This window comes from Stegostoma tigrinum, chromosome 3, assembly GCF_030684315.1.
Source record: "Stegostoma tigrinum isolate sSteTig4 chromosome 3, sSteTig4.hap1, whole genome shotgun sequence".
In the NCBI taxonomy this organism is placed as follows: Eukaryota; Metazoa; Chordata; class Chondrichthyes; order Orectolobiformes; family Stegostomatidae; genus Stegostoma; species Stegostoma tigrinum.
In genome coordinates, this window is record NC_081356.1 from 62,853,116 (window position 1) to 62,880,367 (window position 27,252).

Genomic DNA, 27,252 nt, shown 5'->3' on the forward strand with positions numbered 1-27,252 from the left:
CATTCTTAGACATGAATCTGTGAACTGAACAGCAGCATTTCCACTTCATACAACTATACTACATTTGTTCCTCTCTCACATTGGATTGTTTCCTGCTATCACTGCTGCCATTGTGAATCTTTCTGACATCCTTTAAATGATTATCTTTCATTGCTGGGTAAGGTGTGTCATTGTAACCATAATCCCCAATTAATCAAGAAACTCAGATTTGGAATGAAACTTGTAATAACCAGGGAAAAAATGCAATAATAAAACTTAGAAATCAGGAGTCAGGTTCCCAACTTGAAAATGGTCCCTTCATTCCAGCAGGATCTTGAAGAAAATATTTCCGCCCATTAGCGCTTGTTCTCCCAACATTGGTGCCTGTCCTGTTGAATATTTCTAGCATTTTCTGCTTTTATTTTAGCTTTTTGGCATCCTCCGTTATATGTGTAATACAATTTATTGCCATAGAAATGTAGAAAATATGACAGTGTTACAATTATTTTTGTGATTACAGACAGTTACAGGCTTGACTCAACACGAGATTGACAATTAACATTTGATCAGGTTGTTGTAGTGTTGAGAATCAAACAGCATTGGCCTGGAGCGAAAGAGTGAACAAAAGAGGGAGAATAAAAAAGAAACTGAATTAGAGGGAGATACAGAGATGTCAACTATTTATCAATTTTGGAGGAGTGACTGCGAATTATGGACTTGTTGAATGACTTATGGAGTGTGTAGGAGAGTAATTGTTAAGTGCACCAGTAAATGGGTTTCAACAGTGCTGGGAAACTGTGGGTAGGTTTCTGCAATTACAAATTGAACATATATTAAAAGGCTATTAAGCTCCTTCCTAAACCAGCTATGCTTGAATCAGTTTCCCATTTGTATACAAATTAATAAATAGCATAATCTCCAGCCACATTTAGACTGAATCTATATTTTACAACCAAATTTTACTGAGATCAAGTTTACTGCAGAATTTTATAAAGTTCTTATCAACATGAAATGGTCAAATTGGCCTGCTAAAGGGAGCTTCTTGTAGGGACACTTTGTTACACAGTTATTGAGGCAAGACTTTATATTTGTATTTTGTTTCATGTGTTTGTTGTGTTTATATGGTAGAATATCATGTTTAATTTTGTTTTGTTTCCTTGCCAATGCTTTCTCTTACTATTCTTGGTTGCTGCAACTGTTTAAATTGCCTCCACTTTGCTCCAATACTTCTTCATCATTGCCCCTCGTGTCGTGATCTTGGTGCCAGCATTGACCCAGTTGATACGCTTCCTCTTTATAGCATTTGCTCTCAGATGGATTGCAACTTCAAACAGAAACACCCTGTGTGTGCACCTCCAGTAACACAGTCTCCAAATCTTCTGAATGTAAGGAAATTATTTACCCTGCATTAATTTGTTCCTTTCTGAGTAATTGTTTTGCTTTTCTAATACAAACATATTCTCCAATTTAACTACACGCCACATCTCTTTAAGAGCTTCTGCCTGATCACGTTTTTTAACTGTGTGTCTCCTGCAACTAAGATTTCAGCCTCCACTAATCAAAATAAATGTGTGACAGCTAAGTTCCTTGGGCAGATTTTCCTGTGGCAGTGATCTAGTCATGTTGTGTTTATATATAAGGAAGAGCAAATAGTATTGAAAATTAAACCAGGTTAGCAATACCGCGTCAATGGATAGTGCAAATCCCAAATCGCCAGATTTGTAAGTTTAGAGTTTATAAATGTATTCAGATTTTGTTGTCACCTTTGTTGAATATAAATAGTAACAATTCACCTTAAAATGGTGTTACACCGTGGCCTGAGTTTTATGGGTTGCCATATTTCCCCATTCCTAACCTGCTTAAAAGTATGGTCTGGAGATTGCCCACTGTGAAGATATTTTAAGTCAGTAGCAGCATTACTTACCTCTGGGTGAGATCTCTGCCTCCATCTGTGAAAGCAGTCCCATCTTAAAGAGTTGTCAGCTAATCCAATTGGCCAGTAGCTCTGCCATTCCCTATTGCAGCCAGGGGTATTGCTGGACTACAGGTAGTCCTTGAACAAGAAGAGTTTATGGAGCATAACTTAGCATAAGTAAGAAAATCTTGGGGCATTGCAGGGCCCATTGTGGGAGTGAAGGTGGTGGTGAAGGCTGGGTTTGAGAAGTTGAGAGGAGGGCATAACATTTGGTGGGGAGTACCTCTGTTGTCTGATAAGCAAAAGGGAACTCCAACATAGGTCCCTCTCCTTGCTTGATAGCAACTTGGACTAAACCATTGGGCTATGACTTAGTATAGATCTCTCCCTGCCATTGGTAAAGTAGTTGTGGAAATGGAATGATGCCATTCAAGTCTTAAGTTAGTCACTTAAGAGCCGCAATAGGCCCTTGGGTGAAGGAGCTGCCAGGTGCCCCCCTGTTTCCTGTAAATTGGGAGACATGTTTGAGGTGAGTGGATGGGTGGTAGGAAGGCTATATTTTAGGAAAGCCAGCTATCTTCAACCCAGCTGTGAAAGTGAATGGGGCATTAAATCAAGACCCATTAGTGGTTAAAACCTACAATAACTCAAAAACAAGCCTTGTCACAAGATGGTACAAACGTTATGCACAGGGTGAGAAAATGAATTCTACACTGTTGAGACCTTTGAAACTTGATGCACTTTCTTCCGAGATAATAAGTTGTAGAGCTGGATGAACACAGCAGGCCAAGCAGCATCAGAGGAGCAGGAAAGCTGATGCTTCGGGTCTATACCCTTCTTCAGAAATGGCGTTCTGCACTGTTTGACTTTCTTTGTTGGTCTTTCTCGGTCAATGATATAGAATTTAACTAGTAAGGCAGCATCAGAGGATCAGGAAAGTTCATGTTTCAGTTTTACACCCTTCATCAGACCCCTCATGTGGAAATCAAAACATCAATTTTCCTGCTTTTCTGATGCTGCCTGACCTGCTGTGTTCCTCCAGCTCCACATGGTATTGACTCTGACTCCAGCATCTGCAGTTCTTGCTATCTCCTTAGAATTCAACTACAATGTAGTAGTGTAACTTTCCATTTAATTACATCTTTCCAGCTCCTGGTAGCTATGTTAAAGGCTTTCAACTCCTGCTGAAAAAAAACAAAAAATCTGAACCTTAATTGGCCCAGTGATAATGGGAACGGCATATGCTGGAGAATCCAAGATAAAGGCCCGAAATGTCAGCTTGTGTGCTCCTGAGATGCTGCTGGGCCTGCTGTGTTCATCCAGCCTCACATTTTACTGTGTTCATCCAGCCTCACACTTTGTTATCTTGGATTCTCCAGCATCTGCAGTTCCCATTATCACTGATACAATTTTAACCTCACTGCGAAGCCTCTTCCAGGGATGCCTAACCTGAAGAAGTTACCCTCCTCCCTCCGGACCAACCTGAGGGAATCACTCTCCCACTGCAACTCTCTTGTAATCTCTTCAGCCTTGAAACTGATCCCCTCCCTATCTCCCCACCTATACTCTCCTCTCCACCTATCTTCTTTTCTCTCCATCTTCGGTCCGCCTCCCCCTCTCTCCCTATTTATTCCAGAACCCTCACCCCATCCACCTCTCTGATGAAGGGTCTAGGCCTGAAACGTCAGCTTTTGTGCTCCTGAGATGCTGCTGGGCCTGCTGTGTTCATCCAGCCTCACAATTTATTATCTTAATTGGCCCAGTTGTCTTTCAGAATCAGCAAATTTTGTAAAACATGTTATTTTCTACATGGCCATTTTCCCTCTGATACAGATGAACCCAAGATAGGACTGTGCTTCAGAAAAGTTATTAAATAAGCAATTTATCTTCTAGAACTTCTCCAAGGACTTACCTTAATCAAGGAACTGTGCTTGCACACTTGATATTTCAAAAATCTTCGAGACAGAGAGTGTTCAAAGAGTTTAGTTTGGAACATGCCTGCTATAAGTGGTCAAGGTCTTGCTGCCAAACTGTATCAAACTAGAATGGAGAATGTATCTTGACATTCAATGTAAATTTCCTTTTATTCCTCATTCAATAATGAACTGAATTTTATCTTCATTCAGCACTGATTAATGCAGAATCCAACTGAAAATCCATCATTATTACTTAAACTTGGATAAGCTTCTGTTCTTAACTCTGTGTTGAGTAAACTGGGAAGCAAAAGAAGCTAATGCTGATTTTATTCCACTTCAGACTCTGAAGAAGCTATTGAGCATTCCCATGTGACAAGATAAATGTTCTTGCACAATTACATAAATATGTTTGTTGTGCTATTGCTGTTGAGACTACATGTATAAAATAACCAGAATAACATTGACTATTATTCAGGTTATTATTAGGACAGAGATTTAAAAAAGACACGAAGGGCAAACTTTTTACACAGAGGGTGGTTCACATGCAGAATGAGCTTCCTGAAGAAATGGTGGGTGTGGGCACAATTAGAACATTTAAAAGACACTTAGATGCGTACATGAATAAGAGCAGTTTGAAGAGATGTGGACCAGGAGCAGGCAGGTGGGGTGAGTTTAGTTAGGGATTATGTTCAGCATAGACTGATTGGACCGAAGCATCTGTTTCCCTGCTGTATGACTCCATGACTCTATGACTGTAAGCAATTGATCAGTTAGTTGCAGTTAGAAGAAAGATAATTGCAATGCTGATTTGTCAGCGATGTGCAAAATTATAACAGGTTGAATAAAATAGACAAATAAAAACTGTCCCCATTATGCAAGTATTGGAAGGCACAGATTTAAGATTCTGGCCAAAAGATACAAGGGGAATATAAGGAAGTTTCTTTTTAATACAGCAAATAGCATTGACCTGGAACTTGCTGCCTATGAGAGTAGTGAAATATAAATTTTAATGATAAGTAAAGAAAATTCCAAGGGCAAAAAGGAAATAGCTTGCAGGGCTACTGGAATATCATAAGGAATAGGACAGATTGCAGTAAGACATCCCTACTCTTATACCCCAAACACCTTGAAATAAGGGTCAACATTCCATTAGCCTTCATGATTACCTGCTGTACTTGTGTGTTAGCTTTCTGTATTTCATGTACAGGTATCCCTAAATTCCGTTGTGTTGCAGATTTCTACAGTTTTTGTCAATTTAAATAAAATTCTGTTCTTTTGCTCTCCCTTCCCAAATGCACACCTTTGCATTTTCCCACATAAGACTCCATTTGTCATTTTTATCTTGCCTGTTTATATAATCTATCCAGATCTCTCTGTAAACTGTTAGTATCCCTCTTACAACAGGCCTTTCCACCAATTTTTGTGTTGTCTACAAATTTGGCTACAGTACATTTGCTCCCTTCCTCAAAGTCATTAGTATATATTGTAAACAGTTGCAACCCCAACACTGATCCCTGGGGAGCCCAATTGGTTATGGGCTGTCAAACTAAAGTAAACCCTTAACCTTACTCTGAGCTTGGGTCTCTCGGCCTGAAATGTGAACTCTGATTTCTCTCCATGGATGCTGAAAGACCTGCTGAGCTTTTCCAGCAATTTCTGCTTTTGGTCCTTATCCCCACTCACTGTTTTCTGCCCATGAGCCAATTCTCTATCCATGCCAATATAGTATTTCCAACACTGTGAGCTCTTATCTTAAGGTCTTAACCTTTTGTGAGGTAAACTGGCACATGACCATTGCCCTAGCAGAAAAGGTAAACGGGAAAGTGGCAATGGTTTTAAACTGGTAAAAGAAGGTGCAGAATCCACAAGAAACAGAAATGACCTCAGTGTGGCCAAGACAAGGCAAATGGAAGAATAAAGCAAAGAAGAGCAAGAAACTGAATAGAATGAACATTAAATGAGAATTTAAAAAGCTGGCTAAACATGAGAAGGGAGGAAATCCTATGATCAGTGCATCAAATGTCAGGATAGAAATATGCACAATGTCAATAATGGAATATGATAGCAGGAGGGTGTCATGTAATGGGAGGAACCAGACATTGTAGGGATTACTGTGATGTGGTTACAACAAGATCAGGACTGGAAATTAAACATTTCATAGTGTAACACATATTGGAAAAGATAAAGCAGGAATGTCATATACGGGTGAAACACAACTATCAACCAGATAAAAATAGAATCTACATGGGACCCTCTCTGTGGGACATAAGGGTTATACAGATTGGATGGTTGGCATCACAACAGAGCCAGGACTGAGTTTCTAGTAGGATATATTATTAGTGCTATTGTAGAGGATTTATATATCAGACTGGAATACAAAGATTCAAGAGTACTCAGTAAGACAGATAGCAGTAAGTTAATAGGTGGAAGCAGAGTAAAGCAGAAAATAAAACAAAAAATGTGAATCAATGTTAACAATGTGAATGTAAAGAATGTAGTAAATAAGGCATGATGAGTTTCAGGCACAGAATATCAAAGAAAAATATGATGTTATGGCTGTAATGGAAATGTGGATCTAGAGAGAGCAGGAATGGTTGTTAAATATCTAGGTATAAGGTGTTCAGGAAAGATAGGAACAGACAAAAAGGAGGAGAGGTAGCAGATTAAGAACAGCTTTTCAGTGTTGGAGAAAGATGTCTCAGAAGGGTCAAGAACAGAATTCGTTTGTCTCGAGGCCTTGAAACAAAAAAAAGTGCAATGGCATTGCTCAATGCTTTCTATAGAGTACAAACTAATGAGAAGGCTGTAGATGATCAAATTTGTAAGGCAATTTCAAAGAAGTGCAAAAATTAAGTTTAGTTTTAATGGGGACTTTTATCATCAAATATAAACTAGAATAGTAGTAATGGTAGAAAAGGCAGAGAAAAGGAAGTGTTCCAACAGTATGTTGAAGAGAATTTCCGACATCAATATGCTTTCATTCCAATAATAAATAGTAATGAAACATTGATAAAGAATAATCATGAACCATAAGACTTAGAGTGACCATGGAAAAAACTAATGAACAATCTAGAGTAAGAATACTTAAATTGTGGGAAAGTCACATTCTTTCAGGCAAGAATGAATCTGTGTTGAATAAATTGAAATCAAAGATTAACAGGAGAAATGTATCCAAAACAATGGGCTCCTTTCAAAGTAGATACAGCCAAGTCTTTGTTTCCCCTCTAAAAGGAAAGGCAAGGCAAATAAACCCAGAGCTCCCTGGATGACATAAAGATGGAAATTATGATAAAGAAGTATGCTTATTACAACTAGAAAACATAGGTGGAAAATACAATTTAGAATAACCCTGAATATAGAAAGTTCCAAAGGACAGTGGAAAAGCAAATAGGAGAAGCAAAGACGGAGCGTGAAAAGGTACTGACTGTTAAAATAAAAGAGTCCCAATGTCTCCTATAGACATATCAACAGTATTATGATGGGAAAGGAATAGAAGCTCTGCTTAGGGACCAAAGGAAGAAATTTATGCACAGAGTCAGAGGGCATGGCTGAAGTATTAAATAAATACATTGATCTGCCTTATCAAACCCAGGTTATGGCAATAGAGGAGGAAATTCAGTCAGTAGAAGGGTTCAAAATTTATTCGGAGGAGTTTTTGGATAGGCTGTCTTTACTTAAAGCTGACACCAGGGCTGGATGTTATGCATCTAAGGAAAATAGGGGAAATGAGAAAGAAAATTGTAGATAAGCCAGTTGCTGCATGTGGATCTGAATGAGCTTAAAAGGGTTAATACTTGATGAACTGCAGTAAACTCCAACACTGTAATGATAACACAGGCACTTGGCAGAGTAAAGAAGTAGCTTGTAAGAGACGTGAACCTAGTGTGCTCTAAGCCTGTCTAGGAACATAAACTATATTCATGCAATTAATTCAATCAGCATCAATCTTTACGCAAGACACTTCTAGCTAGGACAGAAAGATGTATTTTTTAATTAACACCAAATCACTTCAGGCATTGAGGAACCCACACACACAATGCTAGCAACAATTTTTAGCTTTCCTTAGACTCAGAGGTGGTACCAGAGGTCTGAAAAACTGGGATTGGTGCTGGGTCCACTGCTTTTTGTCGTTTATATAAATGATTTGGATGTGTATTTAGGAGACATGGTTAGTAAGTTTGCAGATAACACCAAAATTGGTGGTGTAGTGGACATCGAAGAAAATTACCTCAGAGTATAACGGGATCTTGATCAGATGGCCAATTGGCCAAGGAGTGGCCAATGAAGTTTAATTTAGATAAATGCAAAGTGCTGCATTTTGGAACGGCAAGTCAGGGCAGGACTGATACGCTTAATGGTAAGGTCCTTGGGATTGTTGCTGAAGAAAAGAGCCTTGGAGGCAGGTTCAAAATTCCTTGAAACTGGAATTGCTAGTAGATAGGATAGTGAAAGCATTTGGTATGCTTGCCTTTATTGGTCAGTGCACTGAGTCTAGGAGTTGGGAAGTCATGTTACAGCTGTCCAGGACATTGTTTAGGCCACTTTTGAAATACTGCATGCAATTTTGTTCTCCCTGCTGTAGGAAGGATGTTGTGAAACTTGAAAGAGTTCAGAAAAGATTAATAAGGATGTTGTCAGGGTTAGACGGTTTGAGATATAGGGAGTGGTTGAATAGACTGGCGCTATTTTCCCTGGAGTGTCGGAGGCTGAGGGGTGACCTTACAGAGTTTATAAAATCATGAAGGGCATGGATAGGGTAAAAGACAAGGTATTTTTCCCATGGTGAGGGAGTCCAAAATTAGAGGGCATAGATTTAAGTTGAGAGGTGATCGATTTAAAAGGGACCTAAAGGACAAATTTTTCACACAGATGATGGTGCATGTATGACTGAGCTGCCAAAAGAAGTGTTGGAGGCTGGTACAATGTCAACATTTAAAAGGCATCTGGATGGGTATATGAATAGGAAGGCTTCAGAGGGATGTGGGTCAAATGTTGGAAAATGGGACGGGATTAATTTAGGATATTTGGTCAGTATGTGTGAGTTGGACCAAAGTGTCTGTTTCTGTGCTGTTTATCTCTATGGCTCGATGAGTGACAGGAAACAGATAGCAATGGTTAATGGATGTTCTTCATTCTGGGGAATGTTTGCAGAGCAGTTCCCTAGGGGTCAGTGTTTTTCCTGAGTTGTGTAAATGATCTACACCTTGGTAATTAGTGAATATTTCAAAACTCCTGAATGATACAAAACTTGTATTCGTTGTAAATTGTGTGCACTTCAAAAACAACATTGATAAGTGAGTGGAGTAATTGGATAGGTGGAGAATTGAGTTCAATGTGGAGAAGTGTGAAGTGATACATTTTGGTCAGAACAACATGTGGAGACAGCATAAAACAAAGCATGCAACTCGGAAAGGGTTACAGGAACAGAGGACTCGAGTGTATATGGGCATAAGTCATTAAAGGAGGCAGGATGGTTTAAGTGAGAATTTACTAAAGCATGCAGTATTCTAGGTTTCATTGATAGTGGAATAGAGTACAAAAATAAGGAAATTATGTTGAACTTATATAACACAATAGTTCTGCCATGGTTTGAATACTGTGTCCAATTCTGTGTGCTATATATCAGGTAGGATGTGAAGACATGGCAGACAAAGCAAAAGATATTTGCTAGAATAGTTCCAGGGATGAGGAAATTTAATTATGAATATAAATTAGAGAAGTTGGATTGTGTTTACTGGGAAAGAGAAGCTTGGAGGAGATCTGATTAAAGTGTTGAAAATCATGGAAGAGCTGGATGGATTTATAAGACGAAAACATTCCCATTTGTGAAAAGGGAAAGAATGAGATGGTATTGATTATAAGTGAACTAAACTAAAGTGATATGAGGAAAATCTTTCTTCATGTAACGAGTGGCTAGGGTCTGAAATACCTGAGAGTGTGGTGAAAGTAGGTTCCATCAAGGCATTCAAAAGGAAATCAGATGCTTATTTGAAAATGAACAATGTGCCAAGCTAAAGGAACGAGACAGTCAAGTGGCTCTAGGTTAGGCTTTTATTTGAAGAGGTGGCATGTTGAGCTGTAACATTAAAAAGGATAAAATATATCACACGGTCAGTCAAATGAATATGGTTTTCAGTTCTGAGTCCCAACATTGTACAGTGTGTCCCAAACATGCCCACTGGTATTTTCGTAAGCCTAGGCCAATTGACGGCAAGAAGGAGGCTCAATGGTCAAATAAGGAAGATGAGCAGGCTCATCTGTTGCGTCACCAGCCTTATTGAATTTTCGAAAATGTTAATAAAGTGGACAATGGTAATGAACTAAATATGATTTATTTATATAAATAGAAAAATAAATTGCTAATTAGCTTCAGGCCAGAAAGAAAGGGTTTGGCTGTGAGGGGCATTTATTCAGAGGGACAGAAAGTAGGAAGTTGTGTCCTACCACAATCAACTCTTGAATCACTGTAGTTCACAATTTACGTTAATTAGCTGGACTTTGGAATCAAAAACACAAGTTCTAAATTTCAGAATGACATCAAAGGGCAGGAGGACTTCAACAATTTCAGGAATATTTTAATAAACTTCAGATTTCTAAAGGACTTACAAATGGAACTCAAAAGAAGATGAATGTGAATTTAGGGAGAAAAATCAGGAAGGTCACTTATTAAAGTACTTGGAAATTACAAGTTGAGGCATTGTAGAGGAAGAAAAGATTTTATGGTTAGAATAAAGCAATCTCTAAAAGACACACTATGGGGTACCAAGGCCACAAATAGCAAATGATGTATTGGCTTTATTTCTAGAAGGATAAAATTGAAAAATAGATAAGTTATGCTATTGAGCCTTGGGTTAGACCATGCTTAGAGTTCTGCCTGTAGCAATGTTGCAATATTATTTCAAAAAAATGAGCAGTGGCATGGAGAGAATGCAGGGAAGATTCACCTTGGAAATGTATGCGTAAACCTATTAGAAATGTCTTGATAGGCTGGGGCTTATTTCTGTGGAAGAAAGCTGAAAGCAACCTAATTGAGTCTTTAACATTGTGAACGATTTTCATAGATTGGCTATAGAATTTTTCCTCCTGTGGGAATGAGCCTCCTATTTTATTGTTGTAAAGAATCTTTACAGTGCTTCCAATACGCCATCTGGATGCCAATGAACAATCTGATCCAATGAAGCATGGAATAAGCATGCTTCCATATATTCTTCCATATTACACCCTTAGAAAGCTTGTTTTTGCATGAAAGTGGATAAAGCTAAATGAAAGTTCACCTTCCCTTGGTATAGACGCTACACAACGTACTTTGACCACTTTTGTTATCGATACTATAAACAGGATATAGAGGGAAAGGATAAAATAACAATTTATCAGAAATGATGCCAAAACTGCAAGGCTAGTGCTGTACCTGATAAAAAGGCAAGACTGAGGGTAATGTTATGTAATGCTTCAAGGCTATCAAAGGGTTTCATGAGGTGATGGATACATGATGAGCAATGATTAACCCAGTCAGTCGAAACTTTGCATCACTTCCTTTGGAAAAGGAATTTAGAAGCCTACTGGGACAGTAATCCCCTTCCCCCTGACAAGAACTGATTGACAGTTAGAGGTTGTAAGGTGCTATTGTGGCAGCCTTGCTAGCTGTATGACAAACTACACCTGCACAGTCCCAGTGTCACCTTCCCAGCACTGGAAAGGCATTATGTGGCTTACTCACCAGTGGACCAGTTGAGGACCTTAAGCTGCCAATCAACTTCCACTGTGAAGGGTTTCCCCTCACCACTGCTAGGGTTTTAGCTGCAGAGTCATTAGGTGACCAGGTAAAACCTGGGAAGCTTTGGTGCAGTGTCAGGAACGGATGTCTGTTTGGTGAACATCCAGATGCCATTCCCAAGGTACAATCACCATCATGTGTTACTTATCCCTTTCCTTCCTAAACATGTTCCCCATCCTTGTGCCTCCTTACCTGAAACTGCCAACTTGGCCTCGTTGAGACCCCAGACTCAACACATATCCCAACCTCATCGCTGAATTCTTTCTTTTCAGCCTGACTGTATTCCCAGTAGTGACCCCTCGTACTGACAGCATTGCTGGCACCTGATGGCTATTGGCGCTCTAATTGGCTGGCTGCTCTCCGAGGCCAGATTTGCTGATGATGTTGGGTTGATAGTTCAATCTAATTAAAGGGCAGTTGTGCTGTTTAACTGCTACAAGATGAGATGACCAAGCGGAGCTCGGTTCTTCCTTAGCTAATAGATGGAGGGTCAGGGCAGTGGAGTTGGTGGGGGTGGGGTTTAGTAATCCACTACATTTTGCATAAAAATTCAATTCTATGTCTCTTCAAATGTCTCAACCACCAAGAGTGGATTTGCCTCTGAGCTGGCTGGGTACAGGTCTCCTACCAGCCAATCTGGTAATCCTTGCAGCCATTTGGCAAGTGCAATATTAACCAAGTTCTACCAATGTATTAATTTGTTACTTCCATTGTTAAATATTCAGGTTAATAGAGCATCGAAAAAGAAAAGCAATTTTCAGAAACTATTTTGAAGAAATTATCTGATTTGCTTTCAGCTTCTGTTTGAAGTTAATGACAGGAATCTTATTTTGAATTGCAACGCTAGAACTTTATGATAGGTTCTATTTATCGTTGATTGTTGATCTCCCATTCTCTAGTTGCTAAATGTGATACATTATTGCTGCCTCATGCAGATGAACTTTGAGCTAAAAAGCTGCAACTGTAATTTATTCACACATAGCTGTCATGACACCCAAAATGTCAAAGACGTTACACATGTTCAATAGCTTCACTTTCTCAGACTAAATCTTTTCCCCATTGTTTCTGGTTGCTTATACCCTGCCTCTTGGAACAGTGATGTTCTGTCAAGTAATATACTGTAACCCAAAGTTATTAAGTAAAAAAAAAGGTGACATCTAATAGCAAATATCATCCCTTTGACCTAGCATTCCAGGAAATTAAACTGATTTGTACAACATTTATTTTATACCTAAGTTGCGAAGCCCACAGAAGTTATCAAAGCGGTAGTTGTGGTGAATTTCCGTGATTCCCACCAGTTTTGGTTTTCGAAACTGCAACTGGCAATCCTTTGGAACTCATCGATCTGCATGAGAAATGATTGCAGCCATGGGGCCATCTCCCTCCGCTGCACTGTAATGGGCTGCCATGTCTGATACTCCCTCAGCCTGGCTGATGACAACTGATGAATCATTTCAGCTGAACACAAATATTGCGAACATTGACATTAATTCTGAGCCATAGATAGCAAACATCAGCAAAATGCCTGAAGCTCAAGCAATGACACAGCAATGTTCCAGGTAAAATTAAATACCCATAAAACACTGACAAATCAGGTTCGGCAACTGTTGTGCATTTATCAACAGACTATTACAAATTACACTAAAGCTAGTTTTGAAGACCATTGCTTTTTCACCATCCTGTTTAAAGTTACTATATTTATTTTACCTTAATTAAAATTTCAAATGCAATGCAAATGAAATGCACAATTAACAACAAAAATCATACCATTGGATACAATTTAAGTCATTAAATGTGGAACGGGCTAGAGGGTCTGAATAGCCTGCTCATGTTCTTATGTTCAAGAAAAGGTTAAAGAACCACTTCTTCCCTGCTACTATTAAACTTTCAAATGGCCCTCTCAAACTTCAAATCTAACGTTGATTTTGCTTTTGTGCACCTTCTTTGCAGCCATAAATATGTATGCATCACCCTGTCAATAACCCTATGATTTTTGTATTTTACAATCTGCCTGTACTGCATGCGAATCAAAATTTTTCATGTACTTAGGTACCTGTGACAATAACAAATCAAATCAAGTCAAATTATGTCCTGTAAATGGAGCACTGGTAAAACACTCTTAGCAGTTTTAACGTTTGTTCCATAATTGTCAAAAGTGAAGCAGTTTTCATGAGAATTAATGTCACCAAGCAGTTTTAATGATGCTGGACATCCATTGGTTCAATTTCCAAAGTAAAGTTGCAGACCCTGGACCTGTTTCTTTATAATAGTTGAAACCTACTTTAGGGCCGCTGCTGATTTTACAAAATTTCAATACACAAGCAATCTTCTCTGATCAGCCGTCTGTCGATATGTTTTAGGGTGCAGATTTACTGGCTCACGTGACATAGGATCATTGGGAGGGGCAAGGAAATCAGGAGCAACTGCATCAGACTGGCTTTTCTTTTGTGTGCCATTGCTATGTCCAAGTGCGGATAGGTCCTCAAGTTTCACTCTAACAACAGTTCGATGTTTTTTGTAAAATGTGATTTTTTTTTAACAGTTCAGTTTGTGCTTAGCCATGTGTGAAGCGAAATGAAGAAACAAGCTAGACAAATCTCAAGTTAGGTCAAGTGAGGAGTTAGCTTTACGGTAACTTTACTTAAATCAAGTGAAAAGTTATTTTTAAATGACAATATCAGCCAAAATCTCGTCAAGTACATACACATGGGTCCGTCAGGAGAATTTAGAATGTCAAGCTGGGGGCAACATAATCTTAAGCCTCTTGGAGTCTTGGAATCTTTCAAGCAGATCAGCACCCTCAAATGTTTGTCTCTTTGTAACATTCCAATGCTGGCTCTTAGGTGATAGGGGCATCCTAGAAGCATGGCTAATGAGCAATGCAAAATGCAAGAATTCTGCCAAATAGCACTACACTACTGCCCATGCATCCACTGGAGCCATAGTTCGACAGCTTTTGGTCATTCTGAAGATACACTTCCATTTCCTGGTCTGCTAAGGAGGTACACTCCAGCACGTGCCAGACAAGGACTCTAAACGAGTGATTATTTGTTGCACCCCGCACAGCTGAACTCACTGACGGGATGAGAACATAGAAGATGATAAGATGGGCCAGCCATCTGTCTGCTCAGACAAATGAGCTGAACAAGTACTTTCTGTTTGTTTTTATAGAGGAAAACAAAAAATGTCTCCCTGAAATAACTAACATCAGAGGATTTAGTGGGAGTTTGGAACTGAAGGAAATTAATTAGTTAAAAAAATGTTACATTGGAAAAATTAAGGGAATTGAAAGTTGATAAATCCCCAGGACCTGATTGCTGTCACTCTGAAGTGTTGAAAGAGATGACTATGGACACAATGAATGCATTGTTGAGCAGCCTTCAAAATTCTCTTGTTCTGCAAACGTGCCTGTAGATTGGTAGGTTGAAAATGTAAACCAATGGCTAAATGTGATCTATTATAAAGGATGTGATTATTGGCTATTTAGATAATAATTTACTGATTGGACATAATCAATGTGGATTTCTGAAGGGAAAATCACGTTTGACCAATATGTTAGAGTTTTTTTGAGGTGTTATTAGCAGAGTTAAACAAGGGGAAATCATTGGATCTGATGTATTTGAGCTTTCAGAAGACTTTTGAGTAAATTCCACAATGATGTTAGTGAACAAAATTCATAGGCATAGAATAGAAAGAATATACTATTGCGGAGTGAGGATTGGAGTAAGAGGCAGAAAACACAGAGGAATAAATGGGTTTTTTGTCAGGTTGGCCTACTGTGACCTTTAAAAAAGACCATTGCTTGGGCCTAGGTGTTCACAACCTATGTCAATGATTTACACGTGAGGGCAATTGTAATACTTTCAAGTTTGCAAAGGTGTAAACTTGGTTGAATTGTGAGGAGGATACAAACTGGCTTTAAGAGGCTTCAATCAAGCCGAGTGAGTAGTCAAGAGCATGGCAGATGGAAAATAATGGGGATTAGTATGAAGTTACTCACTTTGGCAGCTGGAATGAAGGTGCAGAGTAATTCTTCAATGGTGAGAGATTGGAAGGGATTGAGGTCCAAATGGACTTAGGTGTCTTGGCTCATAACATACTGAAAAGAAACGTGCAGGTGCAGTAAACAATTCAGAAAGCAAAAGGCATGTTAGCTTTTATTGAAAGAGGTTCTGAGTACACAGGAAAACAAGTCTTGTTTCAATTGTATATAACATTGGCTAGACCCCACGTGGAATATTATGCACAGTTCTGGTCCCCTTGCCTAAAGGAGGATATGCTGGTCAAACAGGCGGCGCAGTAGAAGTTCACCAGATTTATTCCTTGGATAGTAGAAGGAGAGATTGAGGAGACAGACAGTATGCTCTCTGAAACTTAGAAGAATGAGGGGCAATCTCACACTTAGAAGTGTCCTGGGGGAATCTTGATTTGACTTGATTTGATTTGATTTATTATTGTCACGTGTATCAACATACAGTGAAAACTTTGTATTGCATGCTAACCAGACCAATCATACCTTACTTAAGTACAAGGGTTCCTTCATCTTAAGCACCCTCATCAATTCTGCTTCATTACAAATCACCAAATTCAGAATTGCCTTTCTACAAATAAGCTCTACCACAAGCTGCTCCAAACGAAAACCCCTAACTATTCCACAAATTCCTTTTCTCGGGATTTGCTGCCGAATTAATTTTCCAAGTCCACCTGCATATAGAAGTCTTCTATGATCTTTCTTACATATCTTTTCTGCATCCTGATTTATTTTTCTGCCCCACATCCCAACTAGTGCTAGGGACCCTGTACATAACTCTTATCAGGGTCTTTTTTTCCTTTGTTCGAGAACAAGGGACAACATCTTAGAAGAAGGCAAGCCATCTAGGACTGAGCTGAGAAGGATTATCATCTCTCAGAGTGTGATTAACCTTTGGAATTTTTTATCCCAGGTGGGAGAAAAAACTCAGTTACAACATAAGTTACCAATAATATGGGAATATGGTATTTAGGTTGATTCAGAGTCATAAAGTTATAGAGTTGTGAAGCATGTAAGCTAACCCTTCAGTCCAACTCGTCCAGGCTGAATTGATATTCTAATCTGACCTAGTCCCATTTGCCAGCATTTTGCCTATATACCTCTAAATTCTGTTCAGTTCACCATCCAGACACCTTTTAAATGTTATCATTGTCGCTGCCTCCACCACTTCCTCTGGCAGCTCATTCCATGCACTCACCACTGACAGCATGTAAAAGTTACCCTTCAGGTAATTTTAAAATCTTCTCCCTCTCACCTTAAACCAATACCTTCTAGTTTTGAACTTCCCCATCCTAGGATAAAGACCTTGGCTATTCACCCTATCCATGCCCCTCGTAACTTTATAAACATCTGTAAAATCACCCCTCAGCCGCAAATGCGCCTGAGAATAAAGCCTCAGACTATTCAGCCTCTCCCTATAACTCAAACCCTCTAGTCCTGGCAGTATCTTTGTCATTCTTTTCTTTACTCGCTCAAGTTTAATAACATTCTTCCTTAGGAAGCTAACCAGAATTATACACAGTATTCTAAAAGTAGCCTCACCAGTGTCCTTTACAGCCAAAATATGACATTCCAACTCCTATATTCTATGTTCAGATCAATGAAGGCAAGCATGCTAAAAAAAGCATTATGTGATGTGTGCCAAAGACACCCGCGAGGTGTTTATCCTCATGTAATCTTTTGTAGTTGTGTCCTTGCCCCATGCAAGCCTCTGGAGCAAAGCTGTCAGATGTGTACAATCTCCTAGTTACGATGAAAGGTCAGTGAACTGATGCTGTGTTAGCTGTTTAGTGTTGTAGCTCCTTTTCTTTGTTTTATGAGTGAACCCTGGCAGATGTGTGAGAGACAATACCACTGTGATGCAAGTAGCTTGTTACAATTATGGCAGCAGGAATGTGCTGTTAATCAAGGCCCACAAGTTCACAAGTCACCCATTAGCAAAACATTTTTTATGCACCAAAATGGCAAAATGTTTCCCTGTTGTACTATGATCCAAAATCAAGTTGACTTTCACTTGGCTTCTTTAATGAATTAAAAATGACATGCTCATTGTAAAACAAAGCAAAAACGAGCTAGTTTATACCTAAACTATAAGGACAGTAGACTCATCTCTTATCTCTCTAACCATTTTGTTTGGCTATTTCCTCAGTCATTTGACTTTCTATTATCAGCAGGTGGAGCATAGTCCACATAAAAGTGCTGAACTCTTTTCCCAGAATCAACATGGCTTCCCTTCAAATCTTTGGTAAAAACCTTTCCAATCCATAGGCTGTCCATACAGCTCAATATCTTCCAAATATACACACAGTTCATAAATTCTAGATATGTATTCTAAATACATGCTATTTTGGTAGTTGCAATGAAGTGATAGACATTGATCACACTTGAGGTATCTGATGAAGATGTATGGCACCTAATCTTGTTTGTGGCAATCCTCTAACGTGGTAATATTACAGTGCTAAGTCATTCATAGGAATATGACGAATTGGATGGTACATACCCTGGCAGAGCACATTGGTCATTCCTTCTGTTGAGGCACTGGAGACAGGTTCTCTTGAGCTGCTCTTGCACTCTGACCTCCACAGTCACCTCTGGCCAGGCTGCCTTTGTCAGCTGAAATGGCCTCTTGTTGCTAGCCCTCAGGAAATTAATTTTCTCTCCCATCTCGACAGCTTTCAGGGGAAACCTCAAGGGGAAGCGTTGCTAAAACCTGGTGGCAAATTCTGCCCATGTCTCTGACATTTTGAGAAGTGGTTGGAGTGACCAGCAGAGGCTGAATCATTCTCCTGGGCTATTGAGAGAGAAGGGGCTGTCTTGGTGCCTTTAAATATGGTGCCTGGAACTTGGAGCGTGGAGGTCCCAGAAAGACATTCTGCCTGCCTGCCCAAAACATTTGGTGTTTATTTTCAAGAGAAAATTTCATCATTCCCAACATCCCAGCTTTAGGTTTGTCTTCATACTTTGCCTCAGAAAAACATGATCCCAGCTGGGTGGTAGAGGTCTCTTGGCATAATGGTAGTGTCCCTACCTCTGAGTCAGGTAAGCCCAGGCTCAATTCCCACTTGCTCCAAAAGTGTGCCACAACACTTGTAAACAAGTTAACTCAGCATATCTCCATCCAGGATGAGGCATGACATTGAGGGAAAATGTTTAATGAGAAGAATTGCTCGTTCCCTGACTCCATAACAGCCATACAATGTATTTTCATCTCACTCAATTACTCCCTTTCTCTCATTTCAGGCGAGGGCAGGCCGTTCCTGGATGGGTGGAGGCGTGCTCAGCTTTGGATTCCTCAGTCAGAACCCTGACCCTCACCAGGAAAAGACCAGGGCTGCTGTTGCAGGGATACTGAAGCATTTAATAAACTGTCAAAGTCCCAAGGAAGACAGCGGAAAAACATAAGGGTGGCCAGGGACACCTTGTCAGGCCAGTAGTGGCCCTCTGATTTCTGTGCTGCTCAATTCCTCCTGGAAGTGGCAAAAACAGTCATGGCTCCTGCTCCTTGCATTGTAAAATCATCTTCTATAATGAGGGCCTGCTTCCAGACTGTTCTTTATGCCATTAAGTGGACAACAAATTATCTCCTCTTCAATTCGAGCACTTGCATTTAAACATCATAATGATATGGTGCAGATTTCTGATCCCTTGCAGAAATTCCAGTGCCTGGGCTGTGGAATCATTGAATGAAAGACTTCTGGGATTTTCTGCTATTCCCTCCACAAGTCCCATTGCAGAAAAGCTCAACCAGAATGAATATCAACACTTCCTTTAGTGGGCAAAACATTAGCTCATTAAAAATACTTGAAATGTCACAAACTATACCTGACAATCATTCCAAGTCAGAAAGTGAACTCTGTTCTCTCCATTGGACACCACCAGACGGAGTTTTTCCAGTATTTTCTTTTTTGCTTGCAAATCAGCAATTCAACCAAAATATTGGATCTAAGTAGTTAAATGTGACGTATGAAAATTACAAATATCTCATCACCAGGATAATAAATGAGTGGTGGATGACGTCATTCATATAATGTTAACACTCATATATAGAAGCAGCTAATATTTTGGATACAGTGAGCAACAAAATTGTATTGATGGAGCAGAGACTAACTAGGCTTGTGGTGTCTTACGCCTGCACATTTAATATGTACGTTAAAGAATGCTGTTCAGTAGAATCTCAATCCCTAGGGAAGTTGTAAATAGCAAAGATTAACGCTTAATTCTCATAGTTCTTAACATTGAGACACTACTGTGGGGGTAATGTTTGAGAAGGGCTGTTTATGGAATACAGCATGAAACCCCCTGCTGACTGACTGCATGGTCAGCAGAAGGTCCAGTATCATGTGTGATCAGAGTTGTTTCAGCTTGCCTTCACTTCTTAAGGACAGCCTGTCCCTCTTAAAGGTAAAATGTATTCAAATTAGCTTTAAGTTTATTGTCACATGTACTCAAATGAGTACAGTGAGAAGTTTACAAGTTACCACAAATGGCACCATCTTATGTACAAAGGTACCTAGGTACAGTTTCTTAAGTATAAACACTTAGGGGGAAATAAATTAGAAAAATAAAGAATTTAAAAGTCCAGCATTACAGATCATAGGAATAAATTAGAAAATAAGGAAATGAAAAGTTCAGAATAACAGTCCTGCCAACCCAGTCCACATCAGTACCTAACTGCCGTGCCTGGCTCCACACCGCACTGGGTTTCATCTTGAAATTCTCAACAGAACTGCATTGGAATCATCTCGAGGTTGGAGGTCCACATTGAGGCAAGGCCAAACAGAAAGAATGCCCTGCCAACCCACCAAGAGACCGTAACACTGGGCTGAGAGACCACAGCGCCGGGCCAAGGCAGCACAACACCGAGCTGAGGGACCACAGCACCGGGCTGAGGGACCACAGCAACGGGCTGAGAGGCTGCAGCACTGGCCTGAGAGACTGCAACACTGGGCTGAGATACCACAGAGCTGGGCCGAAAGACCATACAGCCGGGTTGAGAGACTGCAACACCAGGCCAAGAGACCACAACACGGGACCAAAACACCGCAACACACAGCTGAGAGACCGCAGAGCCAGGCCAAGACACTGCAAAACTAGGCTGAGACACCACAGTGCCGGGCCACTGGGAGACTGCCACAGCAGGCAACCGGGTGATTATCACACTGGGCCAGGAGACAGCCACACTGGGCTGAGAGATCGCCACACCAAGTCTGCACTGAGGTCGAGAGTCTGAAGCTGGGATTTCAGGACATTGCCTTGCAGGAAGAAAGCAAAAGAAATACACAAAAGAGCAATAAGAGAAAAAGAAATGGATGAAGCAGACGAGCTCTGACTGAGGAGTCCTACTCCAATGCCAGAGTTAAGGGGTTCATGTAAAAGCAGCCATTAGAACAGTCATAGAAAAGTTTTGAAGGAAGGAAGACAATTGGGGTTGAAGCAAAAAGCCAGAGAGCAGCATGGTGGCTCATGGTGAGCCCTGCTGCCGCACAGCACCAGGGACCTGGATTTGATTCCACCTTTGGGTGGCTGTCTGTCTGGAGTTTGCACATTCTCCCTGTGTCTGCATGGGTTTCCTCCGGGTGCTCCAGTTTCCTCCTATAATCCAAAGATGTGCGGGCTACGTGGATTGGCCATGCTCAATTGCCCATAGTGTTCAGGGATGTGTAGATTAGGTGAGTTATAGGGGGATGGGTCTGGGTGGGATGCTCTGAGGGTCAGTGTGGACTTGTTGGGCCGAAGGGCCTGTTTCCACACTGTAGGGATTTTATGATTTGATTCTTCTATGATTGAGAAGCCTCCCAACTTCTCAGATGCAGAAGAGAGGTGTTACTTCCACTAGGTGTTAGGTACACCTCCCAAGGGTACTGATGGTAATGAAGGTCAATTCCAAGAGCCTGTCTTCAAAGATGGGTCTGCAAGGGCAAAAGATTTACTACCTCTCAGAATATATACCCTAAACTTCTCATGCTAGATCATGTATCACAGCCCCATCACTCATCTATGAGCAAATAGGAGCCCTGCCTAACATTCAATTGCTGCATCTCACTTTCACATATATCAATACTTCCATCATCCTAGTCACCTAAGTTACCAAATACCTTCAACTGTTCAAAAGCAGCGAGCATATCATATAAACAAATTGATGCATTGTCACTCTTTGCTCTTTCATTCAGGACATGGTTACCCATAACCACAAGGAACAGCAGAGAACCAGCCACAGCTCCATCTCCTATCACCTTGGAAGACACCATGCTCTATTTTAAATGGCTCACTTAATGAGCTCATGCCACCCAGCATCTCCAGGAAGATGATTTGGATCTTCCTTGTGCTCCTTCCCAAGTCCAATTCACCCTCAATATACTATTTGGAATGAATTGGAAATGAGAGTGACCATGGCTGGCCTGGTATACTTCTCCCTGGGGTTCTTTCAATCAAGATGTTAACTTTGTGTTTTTGTTTTACTACATAAGGCTTCTTGCCTGGCCCATGAGTGCTGACTCACACTGCCATTGAAACTGTGGTCACTGTCAAGGAACAAGGAAAAGTTTTGTTCCACCTTGGCGCAGAGAACGAAGACCATCCTGCCCAACATGGGTATCACGGGGGTTAACACCATGTCAGCGCTTGGTGATAGACCCATGATGCATCAACAGGTGACCAATGTTTCAACTTCCACTGCAGCGCAAACCGAAACCCAGCATTTCAGTGCTGTAGCGGAAACTCAAGCTGAGATCATGATAATCATTTTTATTGCTTTGCAAGTTTAGCTTGCTGAAATGCTTGCTCAGATTGATCATGACTGTAGATACCAGCACTAAAATGACCATGTGAGCTCTCACAGGTGGATAATTAGAATTGCTGAGATACTGAACCGAGGAAGTAGTATTGGTTCCATGCACAGCCTCTCTCCAGTTGACAGGATTCTCGCTAACGTCATTGCCACTCATTATCATCTTATGCTCAGACCAGGTTGCTGCCACTAATTCGAAAGTCGTGCAGTCCATGTTAAGGCCTTTAAGAATGGCTCCTGAACATCTCATGTAAGCAGCATTCTGCCATTCATCCTGCAGCCACTGGAGGAGGAGAACCAGAATAGCTAAAGGCGCCTGCAAGGCAGACTCAAGGGGAATGCAAAATGAGCAAGCATTCAGTTTTGTACATATTAAATGTTATTATCTAAAGGTTTTATGTGATGTAAGTTTGGGATTTCAGAAGAAGCAGATCTCAGTAGCCAGTTGCAAATGCCACTTCTAGGTCAAAGGAAAAGTGAATGCTTCCTTCGTCTAACCTCCTTCGCATCTTTCTCTTCCAGCCAGTGACATCCGCTTCCCACGAATGAATAAAACAAAAGGCTGTGAATCAGGGTATGCACAACCTCATATCATGAGCAAAGCCGCAGGAGATGATAGCCAGCCAATAGGAAACAACCCATTGAATCATGTGATCTGTGCTGGTTCTGGAACTGTGTTTCTCAGATTTTTATTCTCTTTATTCATCTGTAATATTTGTGTTTTGTCTTGTTCCTCAGGGTGTTTGTTGATATATATCAGAATTTTAAGTAAGAAGTAAAGTTTACGTTACAGAGTTATAGATTATAATTCAATTTGTCTACTTTTTGCCATTGTGTAAAAACAGCTTGGCTACAATAAATAGGATAACAAAGTGTGTAGCTGGATGAACACAGCAGGCCGAGCAGCATCTCAGGAGCACAAAAGCTGATGTTTCGTGTCTAGACCCTTCATCAGAGAGGGGGATGGGGAGAGGGTTCTGAAATAAATGGGGAGAGAGGGGGAGGCGGACCGAAGATGGATAGAGGAGAAGATAGGTGGAGAGGAGAGTATAGGTGGGGAGGTGGGGAGGGGATAGGTCAGTCCGGGGAGGACGGACATGTCAAGGAGGCGGGATGAGGTTGGTAAGTGGGGAATGGAGGTGCGGCTTGAGGTGGGGTGAGGAGATAGGTGAGAGGAAGAACAGGTTAGGGAGGCAGGGACGAGCTGGGCTGATTTAGTGATGCAGTGGGGGGAGGGGACAAGCTGGGCTGGTTTTGGGATGCAGTGGGGGAAGGGGAGATTTTGAAGCTTGTGAAGTCCACATTGATACCATTGGGCTGCAGTGTTCCCAAGCAGAATATGAACTGCTGTTCCTGCAACCTTCGGGTACCATCATGTGGCACTGCAGGAGGCCCATGATGGACATGTCATTTAAGGAATGGGAGGGGGAGTTAAAATGGTTCGCGACTGGGAGGTGCAGTTGTTTATTGCGAACTGAGCGGAGGTGTTCTGCAAAGCGGTTCCCAAGCCACTGCTTGGTTTCCCCAATGTAGAGGAAGCCACACTGGGTAGTTATTTTCATGTTAATTGAAAAGAAAACATGATGTGCATATTACTTTAACCTGTTATTCAGTTGGATAGAATTGAGGATATTCAACAGTTTAATCACATTTTATATCGGCAACAACTCCAGGAGTTGTGGGGTTTGATTACCAGCATACTAGCCCAGTGAGTCATGTCACATGGTTCTCAGGTTGGAAAACAGTCCATCATGGCCCATTAATGAAGGGAACTTATGAACCAAAGTGGTATAGAACAGAGAGCCATTGTTGTTAATTAGCCACTGCCTGCTTCACTTTGGTGGCTAGGAGTTGAGCATTACTGGCTGATGCAGGGTGAATGCATTGCGCTTGCAGCTAGGATAGCAGGCACTCAACAACATGATTCTCACTAAATGCCTATTCATGAAGAGGTAGCCCTTCTGGTTCTGATTTATTTCCCCTTTAAGAAGAGGAAATCTTAGATCCACATGCATTCAGTCAATAGCACTCTGTACAGTTGGAAACCACTACTCTGTCAAAGCCATATGCCCATTCATCTTGGTTGTTGAAAGTTGAAAATTTCACTGGCTTCCTTCAGGGAAGATCCGTAACTGTACAAACTGAAAGACAATAATCTTTGTAACCACTAGGATGCTGCCTTGAACTTATTTTCTAGCTTCAGGCTCAGGACACTTTCAATCACTAAGTGTAGGATGAAATTTAGCCATCTCAGATACTCGTACCTATTCTGGATATATGGGAAGTGCTCACTAAAGGCCACAAGTCAGTAAGGCCTTCAAATGAGAACATTTCTCCATGCTGCATACAGCTTCCCTGTCTGATTCTTTATTCCATCTCCAAGCTATGCTCCAGGCCAGAGGAACTGTAACTATACTCATCACTAAACACAGGCTTCCTATTGCAAGGCCTTCTAACTTCTCCAATGTATCCGTTCAGTTCCAAAATTAATCCCTCAGAATTCCCAGAACTTTATCAGTCTGGTTCAGTAACACTCAAAGCAATACTTCTACTCCCATTGTGTCTGAAAATTAATGTCAAAAGTCATACCTGGTATTGAAAGGCATTCCTTTATAATAACTTTACTCAGTGGTCCCACATGGAGTTGAAAGTGTACTAAGCTGAGACTTATAAACGTGGATATTAACAAGTGCTATAAGGTCCAAAATAGCAGACAGGGCAATCAATATCTGATGTTTGGATTTAGAATCCATCCATTCTACATGCTTGCAATGCACATAGGGCATTATTGCCATTATATTCAGGGCACCTCAGGCATATGATGCTGAAAGTTGCTCAAAATGGCCCAGCGAATTTCTGGGTTCCAGAATTCGAGCACGAGCACTGGCACCCTCTCCAGGGATCCTGAGCGGTCACATGAACAGGTTTTTGTTATATTCTGCATAATGGTCCAGTTAACACGCCAAAAATTCACAGGCAGGCTAGGATGCGAGACACCTGCACATGAAAAAGATTGCTGTGAAGAATTCGGCTTCTGCAGCTATCTTCATCATTGATGCAACTGTCAGCAAAGAGTTTATTTTCCAAGTGACAAGATGGCGTGCTGGAATGTACTATATTCTTTGAATTGCAATCAGCATCAAAGGAGACTGCAATGTAGCATGTGGACTGTTCGGAACTTACCTTTAAGTGTTAGTGAAACGGTTAAAGCAAACACCCTTGGTGGCAAAGCAATGGCTACCAGCACTGTATTGATCATGCTTCACATGGTTAGGCTGGTTTTATTTCCAGCTCAACAAGACAACCTGGCCTCAGGCAAAGGTTCCAAGTCAGGTCCATTAAAAATCACTTTGTCAGTACACCAAACACATATGGATTGAACCTTGGATTCTTTACTGTCAAGAAAATGTCAGAAATAATCAATGCTGTAATCTAGTTGCTCAGTTTGAAATGTCAGCTGTCACCGCCATTCTTTGTTGTAGTGACCCAATTTGAACTGTTATGTAGAAAGATTTTGGAAACAGAAGTGTGCAGTGTCACACATACTCAAAGTAGAAGTAGAGTCACAGAATCTTATCTAGAAGAATCAAAAAAATGACACTTAAATACAGTTTAATCATTTCATTGTGGTGCTTTGTAGATAGTTCTTCTAAATGTGTAAATATCCTATTAAAAAGGCTTCCTCACTTGTACATATTCATTGTGATATAATAATGTAATCTTGCCATCTGCTACAATTATTTAATCTTTATATTGTTCAATCTTGTATTTCTCCAGCACTCTACAGGTTTCAGAAACTCAATACTGTTTGTGGTGGCAGGGCTGGGAGTGTGCTGAACCATTATATCTTAATTTTTTTCCATTCGCTTGAATCTTTGCAGTGTCCTTTCGTACGGACGCTGATTTTTTACCTCATTTTTGCAACACCTTTAAGAAATTAGAAGAAGTAAAATTATTTTGACGGGGAGAGAAAATGCTAAGAAGATTTCCTGCTGCATGATGGGAGTAGCAACTTTGGTCCAGAGACAGATCTGTCATATTCCAGACTTTTAGAACACATCAGAAATGCAGTCTGAGAAGTACAACTGAACTTTCTGCAGACTCCAAGCTTTATCAGGGGGAACCCTGGAATAACTTGAAAATGATTCCCACTATTCCCATTGAAAGAGTAAGAAAAATGAGGACTCTGTGCATCTGATATGGATGGGAAAGAAATGGGAGAACAGTTTCATAAAGAATGAAAGAGAGAGTGGGCACAGCAGTTTTAAAATTAATGGGAGAGAAAGTAGTTGAGCAACCTCACAAACATGAAAAGAGATCAGCTTTATTAAGAGAAGAGGGTACCTATGTTAAAAGGGCAAAATATGTGTTCGCCAGCGATTGCTTGGCATCCACTATTTCTCACATACTACAGCTGCAACACATTGCCATATGGTGAAATCAATGATAGAGAACTCCAGCAGCCAGTTTCTACTTGTTTGAGTCCAAGTGCATCATCAGAAAGACGCAGGTAAGTGATTGGTGTTTATTTCTTCAGTGTATCTCTTGATTGGCCAAATGGCAAAAATCAGGACACGTATTTGCAGTTGAGGAGTACAGTTAAGAAATTCACTTTGAAAATATTTAACATTAAATTAATGAATTAACTGTATTGGGAGGACTGGAAAGACAATATATTACAGCTGTAATATGTGGAAACAGGTGGATGCATGTGGTTCATGGTGACTATACTTACAGCAAGTGCTGGCCGCTCAGAGCTTGGCTCCAAATTGATCAGCTGGCATCCAAGCTACAAACATTACAACGCATCGGGAAGGGGGAGAAGTAGGTGAACACTGTGTTTCAGGAGAC